Source organism: Octopus sinensis, linkage group LG4 (assembly GCF_006345805.1).
Source record: "Octopus sinensis linkage group LG4, ASM634580v1, whole genome shotgun sequence".
NCBI lineage: Eukaryota > Metazoa > Mollusca > Cephalopoda > Octopoda > Octopodidae > Octopus > Octopus sinensis.
Genome location: NC_043000.1, coordinates 86816537 through 86836319, shown reverse-complemented (window position 1 = coordinate 86836319; position 19783 = coordinate 86816537). Strand labels below are relative to the sequence as shown.

Sequence of the window (19783 nt, the reverse complement as noted above, 5' to 3'; positions counted from 1 at the left end):
TCTTAGAACGTAATTGTGAATTTGAAATGGTTGTTGGATGGGAAAAATATTCAATAATTCAGTTATTTATATGATCCAATTTGTTGAAGTTATCTTTTGCTGTGTACCTTCCTCACAACGAAACACTTAGCAGGTAGTTGGTGTCTATCAGCTGGAGAAATCAGCTGATAGACCACCAACTAGCAACTTCAATATTAACCTCTAGAAAGGAAAAAAAGAAAAAAAAAGACGTACTGCTCTTAAAATTGTTTTATAATAATTTAATTTTTGAATATTTTATTTTTTCTATCTCATCACACTCACCCTTCTAATTACTGAGCAATTTGAAAAATATATAGTTATATGCTAATTAAATTGGTACCTTCCACCCGACCTCTTAATTCTGGTTGTCAAATGTATACGCTTGCGCGCGCGCGCGTTTGTGTGTGCGATTGTGTGTATGTGTGCGTGCGTATTTATGTGTGTGTGTACATATATACATACATATACACAAATTTCTCACCGTCTTTATATATACATGTATATACAGTTTACAAACAAAAGAAAAAGGAAGATACTTATTACTCAGCGTTTGTACTCGGAGATTCGCATTGCTTGAACAGTTAGTTATTAACGCAAAACTGATGCTAATTTTGTGTATACAAACATACATACATACTTACATACATATATGTGTGTGTGTATAATAGTAGTAAAATATATTAATAATGCATTTTACATAGTGTAAACGTTGTTTGGTATAGAACTCTATACGCTGAGTAGAGTGGATAAAAATGTATTTATTTTATCGAAGTTGAGTCTTCTCTGAATTTCAAGCTGAGCTAAGGATGAAACTCAGAGTAGATTGTCAACTTTGATACAACACACACACACACAGAAAGAAAACAAAAAGGTAATTGGACGCACTTCTCTGACCTTGGGTTGTCTGAATGTAAATGAAACAAAAATGGGAAAATTTTCCTAAGTATTTCACGTATATACAATTTATAAGAAAACCCACATAATCAGACACTAATTGGAATTACATTTATAAGGAGGCTAGCATAAAAGAAGCACCGAGCTGGCGAACGGGCACCATTATGGAATACAAACAAAAAAAAGCATCAACAATCGACGCAGAATATATATATACATATATACGTATATATTTTCTGGAAAAACACTGACTGGAAAGAAAATAAATTATTTTGATTTACCTTAAAGAAAGTTGAGATCACAAACGAATATTTTATATAAATTAGATTTAAGAAGAGCGATCAGAGGGTTTGCGTTTGTTTTGTTTTCTGGGCAGACTGCACACAACTGGCACACAATCCAAGACGATGATGGCCACCACAACAACAACAATAACAAACACTTATTTGTTTACCTTTACAATGGAGCCTTCTCATTGGTTAATGCTAACAACACGTCTCCTTATACGGCCGTACCTATTAATATTAAAATTAGCTCTGCTCTATATATGGGCATTATCCTATGTGAGAAACGAAGGAAGAGGGGTGCTTCAGAAACGCAACCAAAACAAAAACAACTCGGGTGATCGTGGCGATAATGGTGTAGTTGGGGAGGAAGAGCAGATTGATGTTATAGTGTTGAACATTGCATCATATTTATTTAAATACGGGAATACCCATTTTATACACACACACAACGGCCCTTATATATATATATATATATATATATATATATATATATATATATATATATATATATATATATATATATATATATATATATGTATATATATATATATATATATATATATAGTGATACCTAAATTTATAGTAAAACAGTTACAACTGAATGTGTGTTCATGATATATATATATATATATATATATATATATATATATATATATATATATATATATACACACAAATGCAAGATATTTGAATTTAAATATCACACGCACACAGACTTCTGTGTGTGCGCGCATGCAAATAGCTGCAGCTGTTCTGTAGAATGGCAGATGCTTTGTAAAGTTTCTGTTATTGTTCTTACCAACAGACGATTCAATTATATTTTAGCGTCCTTCGTTCGCCTATGTATGAAATTAATATACATATAGTCCAAGTGTGTAATTGTGTGCGCTTGTATGCAAATTGCCCCCTTCTATGTGTAAACTGTCCCCTAAATATGCAAATTACTCCTCCCCTATTTGTATGTTTCTTCCTGTTTTGGATTGATAAGTTCGTTGGTTGACGTTTATTGATTCTTATATTCACTGGTTGACAATATTTATTTACGTCAGATTCTGTTTTCTTTTTTTTTTTCTTTTGAACGGCAGTTGATAAACTGTTGGACCGATAAAAAAAAATAATCGACAGAAAAGGGGGAAAAAAGTGAATACAATGAAATTCTTTGTTGTTCTCCCCTCCGATTTAAATCTAATTTATAAAGCAAGTTGTCAAGTTGTTGAATTAAAAAATTAAATACCCATGGAATCTTGCAGTAATTTTTTTTATCAAATGTTTTTAATGCATATTTGAGTATATATTTCATATTTAGTGTGTGTGTTATATAATCGTTTTATTGCTTAGATACATTCATACATGTTTATCAGCATACACACAGATATACATGTCAATATATGTCTACGTATATGCTTGTATGTATGTCTCTAAAAGACTTATATGTGTATTTATGCGTTAAACAAAAATGTGTATGTATAGGCACACACTCATATACATGAGTGTATGAGGTGGACGAAGAGTTATATTTCTTAAGATACAAACAATAAAAATGTTCTAATAATTTATATTAATAGTAAAAAATTAATTACCATTTTTTAATGTACTTTTTACGATATATCTCTGGATGTATAAGTATTGAATTAATTACATAAATACACCACAGTGAAATTAGGACACATAGTATTGGCTGCTTTATCAATATTGGGCTTGTGCTAATGTTAAGACTCGTTATTATCGACTTTACAGTTCATACTACTGTGGTCGATAAAATACAAGTACCAGTGAAATACTAGGATCGATAAAGTCATCTCTAGTCCACCTCCACCTCCACCCCCAATAAAACATGAGGCCTTGTGTCAAAGTGGAAAAAAAGTAGATAAATTTTTATCCTTTCACCCGCACGATTTTCACTAAGAAAAAAAAAACAAACTCGGATTTTTTGCGAGGAATCAAGTGCCCTGACCCCCTAATATGCTGCAAACCCCTTATTTTTGTTCGTAAATTCCAGGATTCATTGGAATTTTTTTTTTTTAATGAATTCTGGTGACCTCCTAATATGCTACAAAACCCTTTTTCGGGTCCGGAAAACGGGGTGGGTGCGGTGGAAGCCTCGAAAATTTCACCCTCCACCCCCATTGATCTTTACACTCGGACGATTTTCACTAAGAAAAAAAAAACGAACTCGGATTTTTTGCATGGAATCAAGTACCCTGACCTCTTAATAGGCTGCAAACCCTTTATTTTTGTTTGGAAAAAAGGTGGGGGAAAACCGGACCCCACCTCCATATCTCAGAATCATTGGAAATTTTTTTTTTATTGAATGAATTCTGGTGACCTAATATTTCACAAAACCCTTTTGGGGTTCGGAAAACGGGGTGGGGTGAGGTGGAACCCTCGGAAATTTCACCCCTACCCCCATTTTCAAATATTTTTTGCTATATATTTCTTTAGCCATAATCTTAGATAAACATTTTGCAGAAATACGTTTTCAAGAGAGTGCGGATTACATTAGACTGAAAATTCAAAGGTTTTAAGAGTGTGTGGATTACATAAGATTGAAAATTCAAAGAAGTTTGAAATAAGTTAGTGAAAATGCAGAGGTCATAGAAGTTAGTGGTAACGAAGTCTGTGGAGAGATAAAGAATGATAAATTCATCTAAAAAAAAACACGTTTTTGCATGGATGTGTGAAACGAAGTAAAAGTATAATATTAAAACAAAATACCTCTGCATTTTCACTAACTTATTTCAAACTTCTTTGAATGTTCAATCTAATGTAATCCACACACTCTTAAAAACGTACTTCTACAAAATGTTATCTAAAATTATAGGTAAAAAGAAAAATAGTAAAAAAATTTGAAAATGTGGGTGAGGGTGAGATTTCCGAGGTTTCCACCTCACCTCACCCCACTTTCTGGACCCCAAAAAGGGTTTTGTAGTATATTAGGAGGTCACCAGAATTCATTCAATAAAAAAAGAATTTCCAATGATTCTGGGATGGAGGTGCTGGCTTCCCACCTACCCCTTTTTTCCAAACAAAAACAAGGGGTTTGCAGTATATTAGGAAGTCAGGGTACTAGATTTCATACAAAAAATCTGTGTTTCTTTCGTTTTTCTTAGTGAAAATTGTGTGATTGAATAGAACAATCGAGTGGAAGGGGGTGAAATTTTCAGAGCCAAAAAAGGGTTTTGTAGCATATCAGGAGGTCACTGGAATTCATTCAACGGAAAAAAAATTGTCCAATTTTTCCAGGATATGGAATCCTTGGAAAATCGTGTGGGTGCAAGGATCAAATAATACCAAAAAATGTTATTATTATTAAGGCTGCAAGCTGGCAGAATCGTTAGCATGCCAGTCAAAATGCTTAGCTACATTTTGTCTGTCTTCACACAAATTCCGCCAAGGTCGACTTTGCCTTTCATCCTTTCAGGGTCGATAAATTAAGTACCAGTGAAACACTGGAGTTGATGTAATCAACTCGTCCCCTTCTCCAAAATTTCAGGCCTTGTGCCTATAGTAGAAAGGATTATTATTATTAGTAGCTGAATGACCCAGCATTGCCCAGGTTACTGCTGTACTTATTCAGATTAGCAAACAATAAAAATGAAGATATATTTTTTTCTCATAATTATTTTAAAATATCTATATTTTATTTTTAAAAAATCCAAATTGTAATGCTAATAGAATTTAGAACTGAAGATCTGTCAATCTTGAAGCACCTCAGGGTAAACAATATTCATTGTGTAATTTTTTGTTGGTGTCCAAATAAATAAATTGTTGCTACTTCCAACTCATGAGCAAGCAGCATAGAGTTGGCCATGGGAGAAGTATGTAGTAGAGAGATCAAGTCCAACTACCCTGAGGGATTGACCCTGAGATTTGTTGACTGAAGCCTCTTAAATTCCAAATGGAACATTTGTATGTATGAGAGGAATTTTTAGAATAAGAACATTTTCTCCTTTGTGACTACCTGTTATGATTGTTGCCTCTAGGATATGGGTCTTCATGGAGGTAACAATAAAGCAAGTTCCATTACACAGGTGAGATGGGTCAAGATTCCTAAGCAACATAATGGGAGCACCCAGCTTTAGTGTAGATGTGTGTATTTAATAATATACCTAACAAACACACAAACATACACACACTCATGGACACACATACACATTGATATACAAAATGTGACAACAGTCACATACATACAGTTCTATATTTAAGAGATGAGGAATTATGTACATTATTTATATTATTTACATTCGACGGATATTTGTCCTCATCTTGTTTGTTGTTAACACAATGTTTCGGCTGATATACTCTCTAGCCTTCTTCGGGTGTCTTGGGGAAATTTTGAACTTGGGTTCTCATTCCTAAGGTATTTTTCGATGTTGTTGTTATTATTATTATTATTATTACTATTGTTCAGGTCACTGCTTGGAATTGAACTTAGAATCTTGGGGTTAATAGCCCTTGCTCTTAACCCCAAGATTCTGAGTTCGATTCCAAGCAGTGACCTGAACAATAGGAATAATAATAATAATTATAATAATAATAATGGTAATAATAATATAATAATAACATTGAAAAATACCTTAGGAATGAGAACCCAGGTTCAAAATTTCCCCAAGACACCTTATCTACGCTCTGAGTTAAAATGCCTCTGGGGTCAACTTTGCCTTTCATCCTTTCAGGATCTATAAATTAAGTAACAGCTGACCACCTCATCTGAAATTTCAGGTCTTGTGCCTATAGTATAAAGGATTACTATTATTATAGCAGTGAGCTAGCAGGATCATTAGCACCCCAGACAAAATGCTTAACAGCATTTCGTTCTGAGTTCAGATTCTGCTGAGATAGATTTTGCCTTTCATCCTCTTGAGGTCAATAAATTTTGTACTTGTAGAGCACTGGAGTCTATTATTTAGTAGTCTTACTTTTATCACAGGCTTTCACTATCCTACCAAGCAGTGAAAGTAGGTGTGCTTCGGTTTATTTTGGTAGTGTTATTTTCACTATGTTGAAAGTGCTTTACGTAGGATGTGTGCAATACCTAGTAGTGCTATTTTCTGTATGTTATATATTTTCTTAAGACCTGGTGTTTTGGTTATGCATTTATCTGTATGTTTTCTAGCCACACCTAATGTACCTATTATTATAGGGATTGTTTCTGTTTTTAGACTTAGTTTTCAGGCTCCATATTCTGTTAATCTCTATTTCTAAATCTTTGCATTTCAAGAGATTCTCTGATTGTTTTAGAAATACATTGTCATCTTTTGGGATTGATACATCGATTAGAAAGCATATTTTTCTTAGTGATCCCTGTTAATAATATCTGGTATATTAGCTTTCATCTCTCTCTCTTTCTGTATTGGCATATTCTGGAGTATGCGCTATCATTTTCTGAGACCTTTTGTAGAATATGCCTATATGATCTTTTTGTTTTGATGTTATCAGTAGTGTAACTGGGGATGCACAAACCTGTGAGATACCTAGTAGGTTTATCCATGTCAACCTCCACCTCATGCAATACATTATAGTACGGGTTGGAAATAGATCTGGCATTGGAGGGGTACTGATCAATTTGGACCTGTTCAAAGCATTTGACAGAATGGCCCATCTCTATCGGTGGCTGTCCTAAAAGCTGTTGGGTTCAGTCCAGTCTTCAGAGAATGGATCACCACAATGTATAGTGGCATCTGCTCAGTTGTCAAATTAAATGGCCACCTCTCAAAACCTTTCAGTATTGAATCCCCTCTCCCCACTTTTATACGTTTTGGCATTAAAATCTTTTCTGCAAAAATTGAAGAATTTGAAGTATATTCTGCTGGAAGTAGGCCACAAGAAACTTGTACCTGCATATGTGGACAATATCACTGTCGTGGTGTCAGAGTCTACTGATATAGGAATGATTGACACTGTACTGAAAGAATATCAGACATGTATCAGAGCACCCATAAACCAGAACAAATCAGTGGGTTTGCAACTAGCCTCTTGAAGAGACAAGTCCATGTTAACTAGTGGCTATTTCTGTCACTGGTTGGAGGGTCCAGTGAAAGTACTCAGAGTCTGGTTAGGACCAGATCTTCAGGTAGATAGAAACTGGGAAGAGGTCATGGTCAGATTGACCAAACTCACTCAGAAATGGGCAGAAAGGAAGCTATTACTGAAAGGCTGGGTGGAAGTAGCAAATGCATTCATTGCCTTGGTAGTGCACTAATGCCTATCCATCTTAGCATGTTCCAACAGAACTGTGACCAGATTGGAGCACTTGCTTTTTCAATTCTTACAGTGTCAGTCTGAAAACTAAAGTAAGTGTAGACAAATCTTGTATTTTGAGCACACTTTTGTATGGGGCAGAAGCATGGATGTCCCACTATAGACATAAAGAAACTCGAAACCTTTCACATGTGCTGTCTGTGCAATATCTGCATCGTAAAATGGCAAAATAGATATCAAATGTCAAAATCTTAGAAAAATGTAATATCTCCAGCACTAGCATAGCTAGAGTGTGTTCTGCCTGGGGCAGCCCTTCTGTTTGCCACCCCTGGACCCCACAAAAAATACATATTGCCTACAGCGGACTCAAAAGTGCTGCCCCTTTAAATGTGCCACCCGGGGTGGACTACCCCTACCATCAACCCAGCTCTGCTAGAAATTTCCAGTATCAAAAGCATGTTGCTGAGAATTCAGTGCAGATGGGTAGGACATGTTCAAATAAAAGATGACAACATTCCAAAAATTCTTTTGAATGGCCAACAAGTAGAGGAATACCACAATAAAGGAAGACCGATCCTTAGGTATAAGGATAATTTGAAGTAATTACTAAAGTCTCTACTGCTTAACTTGACATCTTGGGCAGTCATTGCCAAGATCAATTTGCATGGCATAAAATGTGCCATGATGCATCAAAACAATCTGAGTTGAAGAAACAGAACGATAAAAAAATTATATCTTGCCACCAACAGACACATTTGCCCAATCCCAAGCAAAATCAAAATCATCAGTGTCCCCAGTGTGATTTCATAGCAAAATCCATACCTGGACTCAAACTACATTCCATTGCAAACAGATGCTGCTTCTTTTATTTTTAAAGCTTTTTTTTGTCTCACATTTTCTCTTTTCCTCAATTTCTTTGCTGTAAATCCTCTCCTTCAAACACTCATACATCAAAATCAATGGGAGTGATCATTATTAAGGTGGTAAGCTAACAGAATCATTAGCATGCTGGGCAAAATGCTTGGTAGCATTTTGTCCATCTTAATGTTTTGAGTTCAAATTCTGCTAAAGTTGACTTTGCCTTTCATCTTTTCAGGATTGATAAATTAAATACAAGTTGAGCACTAGGGTTGATGTTTTCAACTACCCACCCCACACCAACTTTCAGGCTTTGTACCTAGAGTAGAAAGGATTATTATTATTAACTAATGGGACTTGTGAATATTAGATTGCTTGGAAACAGGTAAGGGTTGCTGAAAGGAAGGCATCTGGTTGTAGAAAATCTGCCTCAACAAAATTTAATTTGACTTATGCGGACATTAACCCTCTAGCATTTAAACTAGCCACATCCAGTCAAAATATTCTGCTTGTTTTAAGTTCAAACTGACTAGATCCAGCTTCTCACATCTACCCAACAATGTCAGTCCAAAAATAAACAATCCCATCTTCGAAATCTCAAAGCTATGAGATAATGCATGATTAACTCAAAGCAATCTGAATAAATAAGCATTATGTTTAACAAAATAATCTGAATGTTAATGAGTTAAATGATGGAATTGATGATAATGCTTGTATCTTATGTCAAATACTTAAGAAAATCACTACTGTCAAAATATTGGTTATAAACTTTGTTTTAATCTGCTGTTAGAAAAATCTTCTGTAAAATATTACAATATCTTTTTTTTGTTTTTTTTCTAAGACAAATACAACTTTTCTCCAATGCTATATACTTAACCTTTGACTGTTAACAGTATTCTAATAAGATGATGTAACTGCTTTTCTTGGTTGGTCAGTCTGCCTGCCTGTATTCTAGTAAGATGATGTAATCTGACTGATTTTCTTGGTTGGTCAGTCTGCCTGCTTGCCTGCCTTGGTCAGTCAGTCTGTCAATCTGTCTCAGTTTATCTGCCTGTCTGTCTCAGTTGGTTGGCTTCTCTGCCTGCCTGCCTGTCTCAGTAAGTCAGTTTCTCTGCCTGCTTGTCTCAATCAGTTGGTCAGCTTCCGTGTGTGTGTGTGTGTGTGTGTGTGTGTGTTTATGCACACACATATCTATATACACTTATTATTTTATATATCACTGTATCAACCAGTCTCTCAGATGTTATACACCACTAGTCAAAACCTGCTTCCTCACATTGTGGTAGCTTTCAAATGATACCACTCCCACTGGCTAGGATAGCAGGTCAACATTCTCTTTGAGTGGAGTGCCATATTCATATACAGCTGAGTAGGCTAGAGCAATGTGATGAAATAAAGCATGGCCCAGAAATTGAAATCACAATCTTGTGGTTGTGAGTGCAACACCCTAACCACTCAGCCATGCACTGTCATATATATGTATGTGTGTGTGTGTAACTACAGTGATATCGATAGTTGATCAAAGCTCTATGCAAACAAACAGCAACACCATTAAAAACACAACTGATATATACTAAAAATGCTTTAAAACATTAATGTTGCAGTAAACAATAGATTATCAACAGCTGAATAACAACAATGGGACAACTAAACAATATGATATTGACTGATTAAGTCCAGTTTTAATAAATGAGGTAATGCTATGTAGGTTTTTCAACTGAAAGAAATAACTGGATTTCAATAATAGCTTTCAATCAACTTTATCAGAAGTTGTTCTAACAGCCATTGATCTAAATATATATATGTATCACTATCATTTAAAAAGAGAGATACAGACTAGACATCTTGTTTTATTGACATTTCTAAGTCTTGTTAATTTCTAAAAGAGAAAATCTGAAACACAAACCCGAAAATCCCTGAATCATGGAATTTTAAAATCTGTAATAAATGCAGGCATGGCTATGTAGGTAAGAGGCTTGCTTACGAACCATGTGGTCTAGGGTTCATTCTCACTTTTGCCAAGTGTTTTCCACTATAGTTCCAGGCCAATCAAAGGCCTGTGAGTGCAGTTGGTTGACAGAAACTGAAAGAAGCTTGTTGTGTGGATGTGTGTGTGTCTGTCTATGTCTGTGTGTCTTTGTGTTGTGTTTGTCCCCCACCACACTTAACAAGCAGTGTTAGTCTACTTGCATACTCATAACTTAATGGTTTGGTAAAATGATCAATAGGATAAATACTGGGGTTGATTTGTTCAACTATGCCCTCCAAGGTACTGCCCTAGCATGGCTGCAGTTCAGTGACTGAAACAAGTAAAATTATAAATATATGATTAGATTTCACATGTAATTCAATAAAACATTCTGAGTTCTTCATATCGTTTAAAAAAAAAAATTTAAGCAGCATTCAAAGTATGAGTTCATTGTATTGGGACACACTTATTAAATACGTTCTGGAATAAAAAAATTTATGTACTGTCATTGAAAAATTTTAACTGGAAAAATGCAGAATTATTAGAGTTATGGGCATTGAAAGTGTACATGCATCAAGAAAGTGCAATAATAAAGTTTGGCAGTTGAAAACTGTGAGTAGTGAAATGCAGAATTAGGTCCGCTGATCGTGAGAATCAAATATTGATTGCTTCGCTAAAAACTAACAACTGTAAGTGCAGGTGGTATGGATTATTTCCCTTGAGTGTTTAAAAAAATTAGTTATATGAGGTAGATATAAAGATCCCTCCAAGGGGCCATATTATTGATTTTTTCAACAATCTAAGTATGTCTTGAGGTTTCAGACATGAGTTCTACTCACATGACAAGTTTCACCAAAATCAATAAAATGATGGAGGAGGAGTTAGCTAACATCGCCACAAACAAACACACACCGATTTTCCACATATGTAGTCGATATATATATATATATATATATATATGTCATCATCAACATCATATGTGTATATATATATATGTATATGTATACCCAGGAACAGAGTTTCATTTCATGGTTTTTTTTTTTCTTTTCCTGGTTATTTTGCATGCTTTCAACAAATGTGACATCAAAATCATGCGTAAACGGCTCCTTTCCCCGGAAAAGGAAAGATTTGGCTGCTATTTCTTGAACACCCTGTTACTATGTAACAGGTATTTCTGGTCCTTTATCGCAAATAGCAGTTACAGGGTAGCAGGTCATACTAGAAACTGCAGCCAAATCATTGGAGCTGAGATATATTGAATGCACTTGAAAAAATTTTGTAATGGTTTTCCTTTGGGGCGATCTTTCACTTTGGCTCTCAGAACTGACATCCAGTTCAGCTTGTTTTGTTCGTTAATTTCCGTAAAAAGTTTTTATTTATTTACTTTTGTTTAAAGTGAAAGATAAAATGAACATGCGTGTGTGTGTAAGAGAGAGAGAGAGTGTCACTTACACATACATGGTCTCTCTCTCTCTCTCACACACATGCACATGTACATACAAAAAAGATGTATGCATATGTATTGATGTATGTATGTATGCATGACAACACACCCCTTCACTCACTCTCGCTCTCTCTTCTTCTTTCTTTCTCTCTCTCTTTCATACACACATGTCCATTTCATATACATACATCTTTGACTTTCTCTTCTCATTCATTTTAAAACAAAAGTAAATAAAGAATAAAAAGTTTTGAATGGTACATAATACAAAAAATTTGACTATATACTTGTAATTTAGTTATCCATAAATAAATAAAAGTTTTTTTTATGAAAATTAACGACTTGAAAATAATTCAGTTCTATATTTAAGAGATGAGGAATTATGTACATTATTTACAATTGATGGATATTTGTCCTCATCTTGTTTGTTGTTAACACAATGTTTCAGCTGATATACCCTCCAGCCTTCATCAGGTGTTTTGGGGAAATTTTGAACCTGGGTTCTCATTCCTAAGGTATTTTTTGATGCTGTTTATTATTATTATTATTATTCATGTCGCTGCCTGGAATCGAACTCGGAATCTTGGGGTTAGTAGCCCGTGCTCTTAACCACTATGCCAGCATAGTGGTTAAGTCCGATAGATCTATCATTTTAATGAATTTTAATTACCTTTCGTCTGGCACCTGTGTCGGTGGCACATAATATCACCCACTACACTCTCGGAGTGGTTGGCGTTAGGAAGGGCATCCAGCTGTAGAAACACTGCCAGATCTGACTGGCCTGGTGCAGCCTTCGGGCTCCCCAGACCCCAATTGAACCGTCCAACCCATGCTAGCATGGAAAGCGGACGTTAAATGATGATGATGATGATGATATCTGAAAAGAAACAACAACTTTAGCAAAACATATTAAGCAACACTAATAATAAATCAAAAAAATATTAAAATAAACAAGCTTTTGATGGTTTTATAGATATTTCAAAATTATGATGCTATGATGCTTGGTGTTTCCATTATTTTGTCCAAACCCTGTATATATGCATACACACACACATTTCATTTTCAACGACTTCAGAAAAATATTTTTGGCATAAAATACACACAATATAAATGTTAACACATTAATTCATAGAGTACCAACTAGTAAATATTTATTTAATAAGAAACCATGTAATCCACACTTCTCGAAAACGTATTTCTGTAAAATGTGTGTGTGTGTGGGGGGGGGGGAAGGGGGTATTTCCAAGGGTTCCCACCCACCCAACCCCCGTTTTCCGGACAAAAAATAGTGTTTTGTGGCATATTAGGGGGTCATTGTAATTCATTCAATGAAAAAAAAAAAAAAAAATTGAAAAAATGATTAATATTGACATTATTATCCGGAAACGAAATTGGAAAAGAAAAAATACTACAATGGGTGTAAAAAAAAAAGGTGTAGGAAACAAGTATGAAAACAAAAATCCCCAGAAAGCAATGCACGGTGGGAAGAGGCCTGGATCTTTTCGGTTTGAACGGCAGTTTTTAACATAATTTCTATGTAACTAAAAAATTTTAAACTTCATATACTGCTAGAATGTGTTTGTTTATAAAACATCTTTTTCTCTTGACTTTATTGAGAAAATTCTATAGTTTGTAAGATATTTGTTGTTTTTTTTTCTTCAATTTCTGCAATTTCAACCAATCAGTGACGTCTATTGAGTTAAAAAGCATTCTGTGCCGTATGAATATGTCCCTCGTTTAAGAAACAGATTGGGTTTACTCTTTTACTTGTTTCAGTCATTTGACTGCGGCCATGCTGGAGCACCGCCTTTAATCGAGCAACTCGACCCCGGGACTTATTCTTTTGTAAGCCCAGTACTTATTCTATCGGTCTCTTTTGCCGAACCGCTAAGTAACGGGGACATAAACACACCAGCATCGGTTGTCAAGCAATGCTAGGGGGACACAAACACACATATATATGCATATATACGACGGGCTTCTTTCAGTTTCCGTCTACCAAATCCACTCACAAGGCTTTGGTCGGCCCGAGTTTATTTACATTTGTGAAGAAAAAAGTTACCCTTCCCCCACCCTAACCCTAAAAGAGATTGAAATGCAATAGATCGATTCTAGGGTCATAATTATGGGTGACAATTTCATATGACATCGCTAGAAAAAAACTGCCGTTCAAACCGAAAAGATCCAGAGGCCTTCGGAAAATTCACAAGATCCGATGTTTTTCTCTCTTTTCGGAAAATGTTTTATTTTTCCAAATGAAATTTTATATAAATATCTTTGAAACGGTATAGATTACGATTATAAAGAAATTTGTAGGGAAAAACTTTTCCGAGAGGGTGGGGGAGAGGACTTCGGAAAATTCACAAGATCCGAGTTTTTCCCTCGAAATTTTGAGGAAAATTTAATGCTTTTAAAATCACAAATTAGGCTTTTCCTCAGGAACTTAGATGCTAAACATCCCTTTGACGGGTTCGAATCCTTACGGCATCAACTTTTAGACATTATTTATTAAAAAAAACAAAAACAATTATAACAATATACATACAGCATATTAAGCTTTACATATATAAAAATACCAGTAATTATTAACATATATAATGTAGAACATAGAAAGTAGGGTATGTTTTAATAATTACTGGTATATTTATATATGTAAAGCATAATGTTATACGTGTATATATAGTTTTTTTTTTTAATAAATAAATAGACATAATATAATGTCTAAAAGTTAATGCATACCACCTCTTGATCCCTTCCATTTTCTTATTGCCGTATAAATTAAGGTTGTTTTCATATTCGTTTCCTACACCTTTTTTTTTTACACCCGTTGCACTATTTTTTTTTTGTTGCGATTTTGTTTCCGGGTAATAATGTCAACATTACCCACCAAAATTTCCAATGATTCCAGGATGGGGGGAGGGGTCGACCCCATCTTATTTCGAACAAAAACAAGGGGTTTGCGGCACATTAGGAAGTCAAGGTACTTGATTCCACGCAAAAATCCGAGGTTATTATTTTTTTTCTTAGTGAAACGGGTGGGGGTGTACTTCCCAAAATTTACCAAAGATTTATTTCTATGGTTAAATAATTAATAGATGTCAACACAAGTAATATTGGAGGAACATTTATATCAACAAGCTCTGACGTAAGTTGAATGAGATCGAAAACAAAAAATCGTTATACTACTGTGAACAAGGCCGGATTAAACCTTACTTTGTCTTGAAAACAAAGAGGGCACCAAGAAAAGAGGGTGTCACAGAACTTACGCAATCCGAAAGATTGCCTAAGATAATAATTTATATTACAGGTATTTAGTGTTAAATAATTACATTAAATAAAAATTTAAATAAAAGCACGTTAAACTGGTGTGAAAGAAAACTAAAGTTTTAATCTCTTATTTCACAACCAGTACTTATGTCTTGTCAGGCAAAGGACGGTCGAAGGGGACACCATTGTTATAGTCTGCTCAAGGACAACGTTTCTGCTAAGGTTTAAAAGGGAGAGTGGCTGTGAGAATTGAAAAAGAGGGGTTGACAAATTGCTGTGTTTAATAAATTTAAGGTGGTTTTAAAACTTGTACTGCACCAAGGTTAAGAAGAAAAAATTATTATATGAATAAAAACGTTATTTAATTAATAAGGTGCACACAAAACAGCGAGAATCAATAAACTAACAATAACGTATCTATTCATTCTTGATACATTCTGGCAGATTCGAACCTCAATGTACTGATCGCTGTTGTATTTCTTCTTCGGAGAATATTTCTCTTTACATGTGTGTTCATAAACCGTGATTCGTGCTCTCTTAATAAAAAGGAACCTGATAGCAGAGGCCAGCTGAAAACAACGGCCACTCGTGCAGTTGTCCAGTCTGTCGTTTGTATTTCAGATCTTCCAGATTACAAGGAGTAAGGGAGATGAGAATATAATGAAATGAAAATTTTAAAATATGAGTATCTTTAGAGTGGAGTAAAGTTTATTTTAACTATTGCATAGATAAGCGTATCGTTAAATAATTGTTCACGTTTTCATTTCAACGGTAATACCGACAGCACAGATCAGAACTGAGATATGAATAAAATGCTGGAAGAATTACTGTGGCAGAAATTCTTACAGTTAGTTCAGAAATTCTATAACTATTACGCTCGACATGTCATACCAGCAATAATACACCACATCGATGACTTCCCAAAATATAGTTTTCCTTGTGCTTAGTACACCTTCATAGGCTTCCGTCTGCATGATGTGTAGTCTTCATTGAGCTTTATATCCTTATGTCATCCGGAGCAAAGTGCTGAAGATGGCTATAATTTTGCTGAAATGTGTATCGTGTACATGCTGTTAATCGTTCTCTCTTTTATAAACATTCGATACACTTGGCTAATTAATAATGCTTTGGTCACGCTGATTGTAAATGTAGTCAAAATGTTTGGGCGATCTAACTTAAATACTGGAAATATTACACTGAGTACGTTAAAGTCTCTAGCAGACACTTTACTAACCACTATTTTCCATTCCCTGCTATAGTTTCAAATTATAGGAAAGCCTTCACTTTAGGGTCTCGAAAAATTCTGATGGTAAATACTTTTACTTTTATGAAGTTCTCTAAAGAAATAAACAAATAGGCACAAGCAAAGCCGTTCGCTTCCCAACCACATAGTTTCAGGTTTAGTCCCACTGCATACATCGCGGTTCCAGGAATTTTTCGAAGGAAGGGTACAAGATCAGAAGCGGAGCATTCCTTCGATATAGCTCAACAAGGTCGAGACATTTCACTTCGGGTATTTCCATGGGTTGTGGAGTATAGATGTAACGAAATTATGCCAGCAATGTCTCATTCTAAACTTGAAGGAAAAAAGCCTTGCATATTTCTTCTTACCTGTTTCATGTGTGTATGTAAGATACACACATTTCGAAGCAGAAAACAGAATCGAACTGTGTCATTTGCTTCCACGGAAATACCTAAAATGAAGTGTTTTGATCTTGACGAGTTATATCGAAAGAATGCCCAGAAGAGAATACAATTTCAGAAGAAAGGGAGTAATAACATTATTTAGAAGGGCTCACTTTTTTTCTTGAGGCGGGCACGTACGCCTCAGCACCCCGCCCCGGGTCCACCCTTGGCATAGTACCGTTTGATAAGTGTCTTCTAATATAGTTCCTGGCCACAGTCTTGTGAGTGGATTTGATAGACAAAAGCCTGTATATATTCACGTGCGTTTGTGCCAATTCGTATTTCCCTCGCGTTCGTCAGTTTGTAAATAATGGTTTTCTGACGGTGTTATTTGCTTGCAGTCCACTACGAAAGCATGTCCAGGCGCGATCCTCGTAAACAAGTAAAGACTCATTCAGCTGGTACTGATTGCTTCCAGTTTCCAACATGTAACGTGTCCGGGTTGATTGTTAGAGTGGGAGATTATTGTCTTGCTTGGAAACAAGGTTGGGTATTTAATGGTTGATTTAGTAACCATCACATTCATGCAGACTTGATAAAATAATGATGTAAAAAAAAAAGAAGCAATTTAAAGGTGCATTAATGTAGGTATTCTTTGGGATAATTTACCTACACTGACGATGGAATCCAAACTTTCAGGAATTAAATACATAAGACATTCTTATTTCTTACTATTTCTAAAGTAGTAATGAATGTGATGTAAGAATGTTACAAAAGAATAGGATTTGAAAAGTGCGTTGTGTCTAGGAAAGAGAGGTGTGCAAAGTCATGGAGCTAGATGAGAAGGAGAAAGACGAGGTAATGTGTGGTGGGGTTGAGACAGAAAGAATGATGAGAGGGCTGGGAGAGAAGTAGATGCTAGAGGGTACCATCCCAGTAGGAAGATGGGGAGTAGCAATATATGAATGCTGCGAAAGCATCACAGGGAGGCAGCAGAGAGGTGGCAGAAAATGTGTGTACAGCAAGGGAAAAATGAAGCTAGAGGGAATTCTGAAGGTGTAAGGGTAGGTCATGATGCAAAGGTTAAGAGGAGGTGTTGGTTGGCAATAGAGGTAATTTTGAAGAGTGTGTACTATGATTGCTGAAGAGAGAGGAGCCCTGAAGGGTAGACATACGGTGGTGGCGGACAGCAAGGTGGGCCCGGTGGAGAGCTGTATGCTAGGTGGCAAGAAAATGTTCCCGGACTAGTTCTGTAGAGCACCAACTGATGATAGCACATGGTTGCATGCGCAGTAAGAGTTAGTAGTGACCTTCATGTGGTAGTGTGCTGAATGACATCACTGTTTACTTTGCAAGTTGTGAAATTTGTGATTACGTGTATGATATAGCCTGTGATTTTGTCATGAACAGGAACAAAGAACCAACATGAAATTTTGCGTCATGATTCAGCAAGCCTATGGTGATGAGGCAATGCATTGTACACAGTGTTTTGAGTGGCATAGGCACTTCAAAAGTGGGAAAATGTCCCTGGAAGATGATGATCAATCTGGAAGACCTGCCACAGGTGTCACCCCAAGAAATGTGGTATTGTGCATCGAGAATTCACCCTCCAGGGCCAGAACATGAGTCGAGAGTTCTGCGACGTTTTGAAGTGTTTGAGGGAGGACATTCAGTGAAAGCAACTGGATGTGTGGAGCTCAAAGAACTGGACTCTTTATTAGGCTCTCCCCACTCATGAGTTTCTCACCAAAAAACAACATTGTATCACTTCTAGACCCACCCTAAATGCTAAATTTAGCACCTGCAGACTTCCATCTCTTCCACAAGATGAAAATGCAGCCCAAAGGTCACTGTTTTAACACCATTGTTGAGATCCAGAGTGAATTGCAGAAGGCCTTCGACTCACTTACAAAAAATAACTTCCAGGCAGGATTCCAAAAGTGGCAGGAGCGCTGGTGTCAATATATTGCTGTGCAATGTGGCTATTTCAAAGGAGATGGTGTTAAAAGTTAGGTAAATAAGTTATTTTATTAAACATAACTAGTCCGGGAACCTTTTGATATCATCTCATATATACATATGCATACACATTATCATCATTCAACATCCGTCTCCCATACTGGGATAGGTTGGAGAGTTTCACAGGATCCAACAACTCAGAAGGCTACATCAAACTTCAGTGTCTGTTTTGGCATAGCTTCTATGGCAGGATGCCCTTCTTTATGCCAACCATTTCACCATGTGTACTAGGTGCGTTTTTTGTGACTCCCAACATTAATGAGGTCACAAAGTAACTCACAAGGCAAAGGAAAAGAAGCCACTCAATTTCATAGGGTTGTAGTAGAGGTGACATTATTCAAGGTGTTGAGAGACTAAAGTATGATAGATAGACAGGCACAGGTCTCTCGCCATAGAAGAAATACATGACTACCCCACTTGACTATTATATAAGAGTGGGTAGAAGTTGGAAAGAAGATAAAGGTATTTATGAGGTGAAAGCATACTCTCAAGGTACAAGAAAGTGAATATATGAAAGAATATGGACTGAGTATAGGAAAGTGTGGGTGGTAAGTTCATAGGAGTTGTGAGAGGTGGATGGCAGATGGTTAGAGATGGGGTAGAGATTGATGTAGTGAATGATGTACAAGAATGGAAGTGTCAATGATGGTAAAAACAATATAGTGGTGATGATGGTGGTGGGGGATAAAAGGAATAACTCAAGAAGGAAGTGATACTAAGTGGCAGTACAGGAAGGATGGAGAGCAGCAATATAATAAACCTGTAGATAGATAAAAAAAAAGGATGATAATGTGCAAGGTGGGAGAGTTGGAGTGGGGAGAGATGTACAGGGACAGAGATGGTAGCATGTAGTGGTGACTATAATGAGTGGGAGCAAAGGTGTGTGTGTGTATGGGTGGGTGGGGGAGACATTGACAGTAAATATGAGAGGGTGTTGAGTATGATAGCAAATATGAGAGAGTGTTAAAGATGAAATATGGCAGTTCTATGATGAAGCTCAGTGGAGAGGGCGAGATAACTGGAGACACAGAAAGGGGTGATCAGTGGAAAATTGAAGTGGGGAAGGAATGATATTGACGATGAGGGATAGATGTTAAAGAAAGTGGTTCCAGGCAGGGAAGAAACAACTAGTACAAAGGGAAAGAAATATATATAAATTCATGATTACAGCAGATGAATAATACCATTATTAGAGGAGTG

At 36.0% G+C, this 19783-nt stretch overlaps 1 protein-coding gene across 1 annotated transcript in view; it reads right to left on the bottom strand.

The window, feature by feature from the left end:
* The window catches only part of LOC115210970 (tumor protein p53-inducible nuclear protein 1), a 28239-nt gene extending 26887 nt beyond the window's left edge, over positions 1 to 1352 (bottom strand). The window contains exon 1 of the mRNA XM_029779796.2: positions 1197 to 1352. The gene's annotated coding sequence lies outside the window, so the exon portion shown is untranslated. The remainder of the gene's footprint in view (positions 1 to 1196) is intronic.
* Positions 1353 to 19783: the final 18431 nt, after the last annotated feature.